This window comes from Aegilops tauschii, chromosome 2, assembly GCF_002575655.3.
Source record: "Aegilops tauschii subsp. strangulata cultivar AL8/78 chromosome 2, Aet v6.0, whole genome shotgun sequence".
NCBI lineage: Eukaryota > Viridiplantae > Streptophyta > Magnoliopsida > Poales > Poaceae > Aegilops > Aegilops tauschii.
In genome coordinates this window covers 599589328-599598613 of record NC_053036.3, presented here as the reverse complement: position 1 = coordinate 599598613, position 9286 = coordinate 599589328, and the positions used below count along the sequence as shown (strand labels likewise).

Genomic DNA, 9286 nt, shown 5'->3' with positions numbered 1-9286 from the left:
GAAGGAGAGTCGCTTGACGATGGATCACTAGTAGAAGGAAGATGGTATATATGGGTGGCAATGTTCTGTACAGCTTCCATTATAGTCAGACGGTATTATAGTATTGTAGTATGGAAAGGTCGGTGAGCGGGAATGAGCCGAAATAAAGTAACCAAGCTACTCAATACGACTTTTTGGTACGACACAGAATCATGCCCATTCAGGTAATCATCTATCAGGGCACACAACCACATCTAAGCATCGTAAAAAAGATTGTGCACGAAGTAGTTTCGTTTAGAAATTTGCCGTCTAAAACACATGAAACAATTAGAGCAGGAGAACTAGATGTTCATTTAGATAATTATTACTACACACAATTGGCCATACTGGTTGAGTCTAGTGTGTTTATGAGAAATGGTCATTTTAGTAGCCTGTGTAAAAAGAGATAAGTTTAATCGGAAAAGAATTTGGACAGATGATCGTTTAGCCTAACAAAATAAGTTTAGTGCTATTGACTAGAATTTCCTTTTGGGGAACTAGATTTTCTTTTCAAGATGCAAGTTTTTTAAGGGAAGTGTATAAGCAGTACCCATGTATCGAACATGTACACATTTGCTTCTTTTTGACAATCTAATCATATTTTTAGTATTTGTTAATTTGGTTTTCTAAGTGGGAGCCATCCCTCACATTGTCTTCCGGTGCACCACCTCCCGAATAAGAATTCGCCCCTACCGAGAGACCACATGCATGCATAGTCTTTTCCTCTGTAATTTATTGTCTACAGTATATAAGTACTCTTGGTTGAGCCAAAACAATGCTACAATGATTTATCTCCATTGATTTTTCACTTATGTATTGCCCACTGACTACAAGAGTATGCAAATCAAAAGGACGGTCTCAATAGAGCAATTCAAATAGTTGAATCTCTTTGCCAACACAAAGTAAGTGCATTACCGCGCACAATTGTTACACACCGAAGCCTTTTCTATTGGAGGTTGCAATGTATTTTGATTCAACTTCTATTGCAACTCTCCATATGATCTACAACATATTTTTGTCACACATGGTTACTTCGGCCCATCGAACCTGGAAAGCTGCTTGTTACATGAGCACATTAATTGCCTCCTCTGCGTATTGACAATATTTAAAAAATGAAGGACATTTGTAGCCTTCTAAAACATTGTCATGAGCATTCATAAGTGTATATCCTCATTGCATCAATGTATTTCTCAAGAAAACATGGAACATAATCCAAGAAAGAAACAATGTTCATATATGTCAAAAAATAGGAGATTTAAAACGGAACAAGGCAAGGCTAGCAATAAATAGATGTGCAACAACCATAGTGACAAAAAAAAAAGAATATATGAGCACTAGTTACAAATATTTTACACAGGTGAAATAGGTTCAAAACAGGCACACACACACACACACGCCCCCGCCCCCCCCCCCCCCCCCCCCCCACACACACATGCACACACACACACACATGCACACACACACACACAAAATAGTAGTACACAGTTAAAACAAGGTTTACAAAATATTGTCTGAATACAAAGGGCAACTCTTTCAGTCCTATGTGATGGAGTCGGACGAAGGGAAAAAGCTCCGGGGAAGGCTGGCATTGGCCAAGGAGAAGGCGGTGGGCCGTCGCGGATGGCGTTCGCCAAATTCTTGAAGGATTTGAAGCTCCAGAAGTGATCAAACAGAGATTGTACCTATAGCTTATTGCGAATTTAGAATGGGTGATTCAGAAGGTTTGCATCGATTCCCTCTCAGGATAGTAGCTATGCTATGCAGATTTGATTAGCTGCTTCAGAAATTATATCCTTGATTGTAATGATGTGGCATGGCTTAGCTGTGCTTCTAAATTCCAAAATAAAGTTGTCAAAACAGCAAGCGTTCCTCCGCTGTGACCGACCACAAAAACAGAGGAAACAATACGTTGCTTCCATAATTCCATTAAGAACTGATAGACAATAAATTTGGTTGCTCACTGTACAATTTGTTTTACTTCTTACTCTTTGTTTTTTGGATTTTGGTGTTCTTTTCTGTTTTTGTTTCTTGGCTATAAGTTAAGCGTCATTTGAATGTTCTCTTCTAATGCAGACAGCAGAGTAGTGCAAACTTGGGTATATATTCTGAGATTTTTCTTATCGAGTAGAAATTTAGGATTCTTATAAAAACTGGAAACGAGTTTTTAAAGGTTCAGTGTCAGTACCTGACTCTTAGTCCAAATGAAACATATAGTTTGTTCTCACGGAAGCCTACTAGATCAAGAAGCACAACAGTTCGTTACAGAAATGAGGCAATACAGTAGGTTGCTACTGATCCCGTGATCCGCTAACCATGGATAAAAGAGCACTCTTGGAATTGCTGCAGACAAGAATGGCATTCGTGTAGCTGCTTCCGTTGGGCAAGAGGCCGAGCAGACGTTTTTAATGGAATCACAACTCTTCTTTAACCCAGAAGCCCACGATCTGGTTGTATGATCATCGCTGTGCGTTGTCTAGAAAATCCTGACACCTCCCATTCCTACGTGTAATTATAACCCAAACATGTATGTGAGCATGGTGTTCGAGTGAGAAGTAGAGTCGCTTGCCGATGGATCACTAGTAGAAGGAAGAATTAGGGTATATATAGGTGGCAATGTTCTGTACATCTTTCATTATAGGAGTACGGTATGTAGTATGCAAAGGTAGGTGAGGGGGAACGCGGCTCTCTGACAAAATAAAGTAACCAAGCTACCCAATACGATTTTTGGTACGACAAAGAATCATACCCATTCACATAATCATCTATCGGGGCACACAACCACATCTAATCATTCTACAAAAGTCAGACTGAAAAGATTGTGTGTGAAGTAGTTTCGTTTAGAAATTTGCCGCCTAAATACATGAAACAATTAGAGCAGGAGACCTGGATTTCGCTTTGATTATTATTTTGCCACACGATTGGGCATACTAGTTGAGTCTGGTGTGTTTATGAGAAATATCATTTTAGTAGCATGTGTAAAAAGAAATGAGTTTATTCAGAAAATAATTTGGACAGATGATCATTTTAGTAGCCTGCTGCACACCGCGACCGGCGCGTTTGCGACGCACTGCAGGTGGAACTCGGTTCTGGAGGCAGCGTCGGCCGGGGTGCCGATGCTGTGCTGGCCGCATTATGCCGAGCAGAGGGCGAACAAGGTGTTCGTGGTGGACGAAATGAAGCTCGGGGTTGTGATGGAAGGGTACGACGAGGAGCTTGTCAAGTCCGAGGAGGTGGAGAAGAAGGTGAGGCGGGTGATGGAGTCGGACGAAGGGGAAAAGCTAAGGGCAAGGCTGGCATCAGCGAAGGAGAAGGCAGCAGAGGCGCTGGCGGAGGGTGGGCCGTTGCGGATGGCGATTCGCCGAATTCTTGAAGGATCTGAAGCTCCAAGAGTGATCAAACAAAGATTGTAGCTAGAGTTTCTTATTGGAAATTTGAAACTGGTGACTCTGAAGGTTTGCATCAGTAATTCCCTCTCGGAACTACCCCTTATTATGATGCTATACGCTATGCAAATTTTATTACTGCTTCAGCAATTATACTTCTTGAAATAATGTGGCATGGCTTAGTTGTGCTCCCAAATTCCAAAATGAAGTTGCCAAAACTGCAAGCGTTCCTCGGCTATGATATATCTACCACAAAAACAGAGGAAACAGTACGTTGCTTTCATTCAGAACTGATGGTCACTAATTTTTGTTGCTCACTGGCGCCACATGCTCGACACATGATGTAATTGAGTCGTAGCAGCAGGATAGATGTACAATTCGTTTTACTTCTTATTCTTTCGTTTTTGCTTTTGGTGTTCTGTTCTGCTTTTGTTTGTTGGTCATTTGTATGTTCTCTTCTAATGCAGAATAGTGCACACTTGGGGTGCATATTCTGAGATTTTTTTTATTGAACTTTCCAGAGTAGAAACTAGAAATCTAGGATTCTTACAAAATTGTGCACCATCCTGCATTAGTAGAAGAGAACATCTAAATGATGCTAGATTTTTATTTTACTCTCAGTCCAATGAAACATATAGTTTGGTGAATAACATGATTTAGCCACTCAAAGAGGCATACGTTTAACCTTGTGAATTAATGTAAAGATATGATCATGTACCTCGGGTGCGTGTGAGGTTTAGCCTACTAGATCAAGGACAAGGTGAATGAAATTATCAAAGGCAAATCTCCTGTATGTCTTGTAACACCCGCGGAGATACAGGAAAGACATGTAGTCACCCCCCGCAAGCCGTGGCCAAATCCGAACGTCGGATCTGTGGTGCTGTCGGTGGATGGATCATTTAATGCCACTGATGGTTCAGCGGGCTCGGGTATGATCTTAAGCGATGATAAGGGTGGTGTGATCTTCGCAGCCTTTCGCAAGTTGTTCCACTGCAATGATGCCCTAGAAGCTGAATTACATGCTATGCGGGTAGGTCTTAAATTGGCGATTGAGCATTCACACAGCACGATCATGGTGCAATCAGACTGTGTGTCGGCTCTCAATGCTCTCTCTGATGCATCTCTGAAAAAATCAGCTTATGGCCATATGATTCAGGACATTAAGTTTTACTTGAGTGATAGGAATTTTATTCCTGTAAAGATTACTCGTAACCAGAATAGGGTTGCAGATCGTTTAGCGTACTTTGGACGGTGTGGAGATAGCACAGCATGTTGGCTTTGGCCGTGTGTCAGTGAATTAGTCGCTAAAGATTGTAATTCTATCATTCTGGAATAAAACCCTATGACTCCCCGCAAAAAAAAGGACAAGGTGAAAACAAGGTTTCAATGTGCTTTTGTGTAAACAATAAAATATGAAAACAAGGTAGAGAGTAGCTTATGAAAGGGCGTGGAGTATATGTTTTTTCTTCAGTTGAATATAAATCATACAGGGTCATGTTTCGCACATTATTCAATCGAATCATATGGTGTGGTCTTATGGAAGCCTACTAGATCAAGAAGCGCAACAGTCGATTACAGAAATGAGGCAGTGCAGTAAGTTGCTACTGATTCACTAACCACGGATGAAAGAGGCACTCTAGCGATTGCTGCTGATAAGAATGGCACTCGTGAAACACCTTCCATCGGGCAAGAGGCCGAGCAGACGTTTTTAATGAATTCAAACCTCTTCTTTAACCTGGAAGTTCACATTCTGGTTGTAAGATCATCGATGTGCATTGTATAGAAAATCCTGACACCTTCCATTCCTACGTGTAATTGGAACCCAAACATGTGTGTGAGCATTGTGTCCAGGGAGGAAGGAGAGTCGCTTGATGGTGGATAACTAGTAGATAAAGGAATTGCTGCAGACAAGAATGGCATTCGTGTAGCTGCTTCCGTTGGGCAAGAGGCCGAGCAGACGTTTTTAATGGAATCACAACTCTTCTTTAACCCAGAAGCCCACGATCTGGTTGTATGATCATCGCTGTGCGTTGTCTAGAAAATCCTGACACCTCCCATTCCTACGTGTAATTATAACCCAAACATGTATGTGAGCATGGTGTTCAGGTGAGAAGTAGAGTCGCTTGCCGATGGATCACTAGTAGAAGGAAGAAGTAGAGTATATATGGGTGGCAATGTTCTGTACATCTTTCATTATAGGAGTACGGTATGTAGTATGCAAAGGTAGGTGAGGGGGAACGCGGCTCTCTGACAAAATAAAGTAACCAAGCTACCCAATACGATTTTTGGTACGACAAAGAATCATACCCATTCACATAATCATCTATCGGGGTACACAACCGCATCTAATCATTCTACAAAAATCAGACATTGTGTGTGAACTAGTTTCATTCAGAAATTTGCCGCCTAAAATACATGAAACAATTAGAGCAGGAGACCTGGATGTTTGCTTTGATTATTATTTTGCCACACGATTGGGCCTAGTGTGTTTACGAGAAGTGGTTATTTTAGTAGCCTGTGTAAAAAGAAATAAGTTTATTTGGAAAAGAATTTTGACAGATGATCGTTTAGCCTAAAGAAATAAGTTTAGTGCCATAGACTAGAATTTCCTTTTGGGGTACTAGAGTTTCTTTCAAGATGCAAAATTTTCAAGGGAAGCGTATAAGCAGTGCCGAACATGAGAAAAGGTAGTTTGAGGCACCTACATTAATTTTTTTTCCAATGCAAGCTATCACTAATGGGCCTCATCAAGAAATAAAAAAATAAAGACACTAGTACACATGCATCTCAACTCTTCACTCCATATTTTTTAGCTTTTTACACTGGAACACACTTTTTCTCTTCAAGCACATCCACCTCCTGCAGGATCCCGCTTCCCCATCCGAACCTACTTTTTCTGTCATCCGATTCTACATGGCATGCGAGGCATCACTCTAGAGCTATGCATTGGCCATGCCCTTACCGCGGCGCAGTTACATACTAAAGCCTTTTCTACCGGAGGTTGAAGCTTGCAATGTATTTTGTGTCAATCTCTATTGCAACTCTCCACGTCATCTAGAACATATTTTTGTCACACATGGTTACTTCAGCTCATCGAACCTGGAAAACTGCTTGTTACATGAGCACATCCATTGCTTCCTCCGCGTTCGACAATTAAAAAAAATAAGGACATTTGTAGACTTCTAAAACATTGTCATGATCATCCATAAGTGTATATCATTATTGCATCAATGTATTGCGCGAGAAAACATGGAACATAATCCAAGAAAGAAAAACAATGTACATATATGTCAAAAATAAGAGATTTAAAATAGAACAGAGCAAGGCTAGCAATAAAACAGACATGCAACAACCACAGTGACAAAAAAAGAACATCTGAGCACTAATTACAAATATCAAACCCAGTCGTTTACACAGGTGAAATATGTTCAAAGCATGCGCGAGCGCTCATGCGCGCGCGCACACACACACACAAAATAGCAGTACACATTTCAAAAAAGGTTTGCAAAAAATTGTCTGAACACAAAGCGCAACTCTTTCACTCTTATAGTTAGACACACACCAAATAGCAGTACACAACTTAAACATGGTTTGAGAAAAATCTGATTGAATACGAAAGCACAACTCTTTCAGTCTTATAATTAGCCATAACCGGATCAATCGAGAGGACGTATTATCACACTTGACAAGAGAAAGCACATGATGACACAGACAATTGTAGTTGTAGCAAACTTTCGGCAGCACAGCTCAAGGAGATAGCACGTGGGCTCGAGAACTCTGCCCACCGCTTCCTGTGGGTCGCGCGGAGTCCGCCCGAGGACCCGACCAAATACTTCATGCACCTTCCGAAGCTAGATCTGGACACGCTCTTCCCCGAGGGGTTCTTGAAGAGGACGCAAACGAGGGGGTGGTTGTGAAGATGTGGGCGCCTCTGGTGGAGCAAAAATGCTAAACGCACGGGCTCATTACCGGGGGATTACGGGCCCTTCCTTGTAATTCTCTTCAACTCCCCCCTGATTTCCAGGTGGGTGGGCCCCCTGTAAAACCCCCTATTAGTCCGTGAATTTAGCATTGTTGCCGGTGGAGGTGCTGCGGCACACCACGACCAGCACATCCGTGACGCACTGCGGGTGGAACTCCGTCCTGGAGGCGGCATCAATCAGGGTGCCGATGTTGTGCTGGCCGCAGTACACCGAGCAGAAGGCGAACAAGGTGTTCGTGGTGGACGAGATGAAGTTCGGGGTGGTGATGGAAGGGTACGACGAGGAGCTTGTCAAGGCAGAGGATGTGGAGAAAGAAGGAGGCTGGTGATGGAGTCGGATGAAGGAGAAAAGCTGAGGGCAAGGCTGGCATCGGCGAAGGAGAAGGCGGCGGAGGCGCTGGCGGACGGCGGGCCGTCGAGGATGGCGTTCGCGGAGTTCTTGAAGGATTTGAAGCTCCAGGAGCGATCAAACAAAGATTGTAGCTAGAGCTTCTTATTGGAAATTTGGAACCAGTTACTCTGAAGGTTTGCATCAGTAATTTCCTCTCAGAACTACCCCTTATTATGATGCTATATGCTATGCAAATTTTATTACTGCTTCAGCAATTATACTTCTTGAAATAATGTGGCATGCTTAGTTGCGCTTCCAAATTCCAAAATGAAGTTGTCAAAACTTCAAGCGTTTTTCGGCTATGATCTATCTACCACAAAAACAGAGGAAAACAATATGTTGCTTTCATTCGGAACTGACACTCACTAAATTTTGTTGCTCACTGGCGCAACATGCTCGACACGTATTGTAACCGAGTCGTAGCAATAGGATAAATGTACAATTTGTTTTACTTTTTTTTTCATTTTGGTTTTGTTGTTCTTTTCTGATTTTGTTTGTTGGCTGTAACAAGTCTTAACGTCATTTCGATGTTCTCTTCTACTCCCTCCATTTCTAAATATAAGTCTTTTTTTAGAGATTTCAATATGGACTATATACGAAGCAAAATAAATGAATCTACACTATAAAACTATTCTATATACATCCATATGTAGTTTGTATTGAAATCTCTAAAAAAAAGACTTATATTTAGGAAGGGAGGGAGTATAATGCAGAATAGTGCATACCCGCGTGCATATTTTGAGATATTTTTTATTAAACTTTCTGGAGTATAAATTCAGGATTCTTATAAAAAATGGAAACATTTTTATTTGAAGGTTCAGTGTAACTGACTCTTAGTCCAAATGAAATATATAACTTGGTGAATAACATGATTTAGAAACTCAAAGAGGCATATGTTTAACCTTGTGAATTGATTTAAAGATACGATCATGTATCTCATGTGTGTGTGAACGGTTAGCCTACTAGATCAAGAAGGACAAGGTGAAAACATGGTGTCAGTGTGCTTTTGTGTTTTTATTAAATCAACAAAAATTATGAAACACAATATGAAGAGTAGCTTAGGGTGCTGGGTATATATTTTTTGGTTAGTTGAATATAAGAAATCGCACAAGGCAATGCTCGCATATCATTGAATCAAATCATATGGTGTGATCTTGTGGAAGCCTACTAGATCAAGAAGGGCTACAGCTGTTTGCAAAAATATGGCAATACAATAGGTTGCAACTGATTCATTAACCACGGATTAAAAGAGGCACTCTCGAACTCATGTCTGATAAGAATGGCACTCGTGAAGCTCTACTACTCCTACAAGAGGCCGAACAGATTTTTTTATGGAATCACAACTCTTCTTCAACCTCGAAGCTCACGATCTGGTTGTATGATCATCGCCGTGCGTTGTCTAGAAATTCCTGACACCTCCCATTCCTACGTGTAATTAGGCCCAAACATGTATGTGAGCATTGTGTTCAGGTGGGAAGGAGAGTCGCTTGACCATGGATCACTAGTACTAGA

General features: G+C 41.4%; 2 pseudogenes; both read left to right on the top strand.

Moving 5' to 3' along the window:
* Window positions 1-3131: 3131 nt before the first annotated feature.
* Window positions 3132-3411, top strand: LOC109739424 (UDP-glycosyltransferase 1-like; annotated as a pseudogene).
* Window positions 3412-5496: 2085 nt separating this feature from the next.
* LOC141041324 (UDP-glycosyltransferase 13-like) lies at window positions 5497-7870 on the top strand (annotated as a pseudogene).
* Window positions 7871-9286: the final 1416 nt, after the last annotated feature.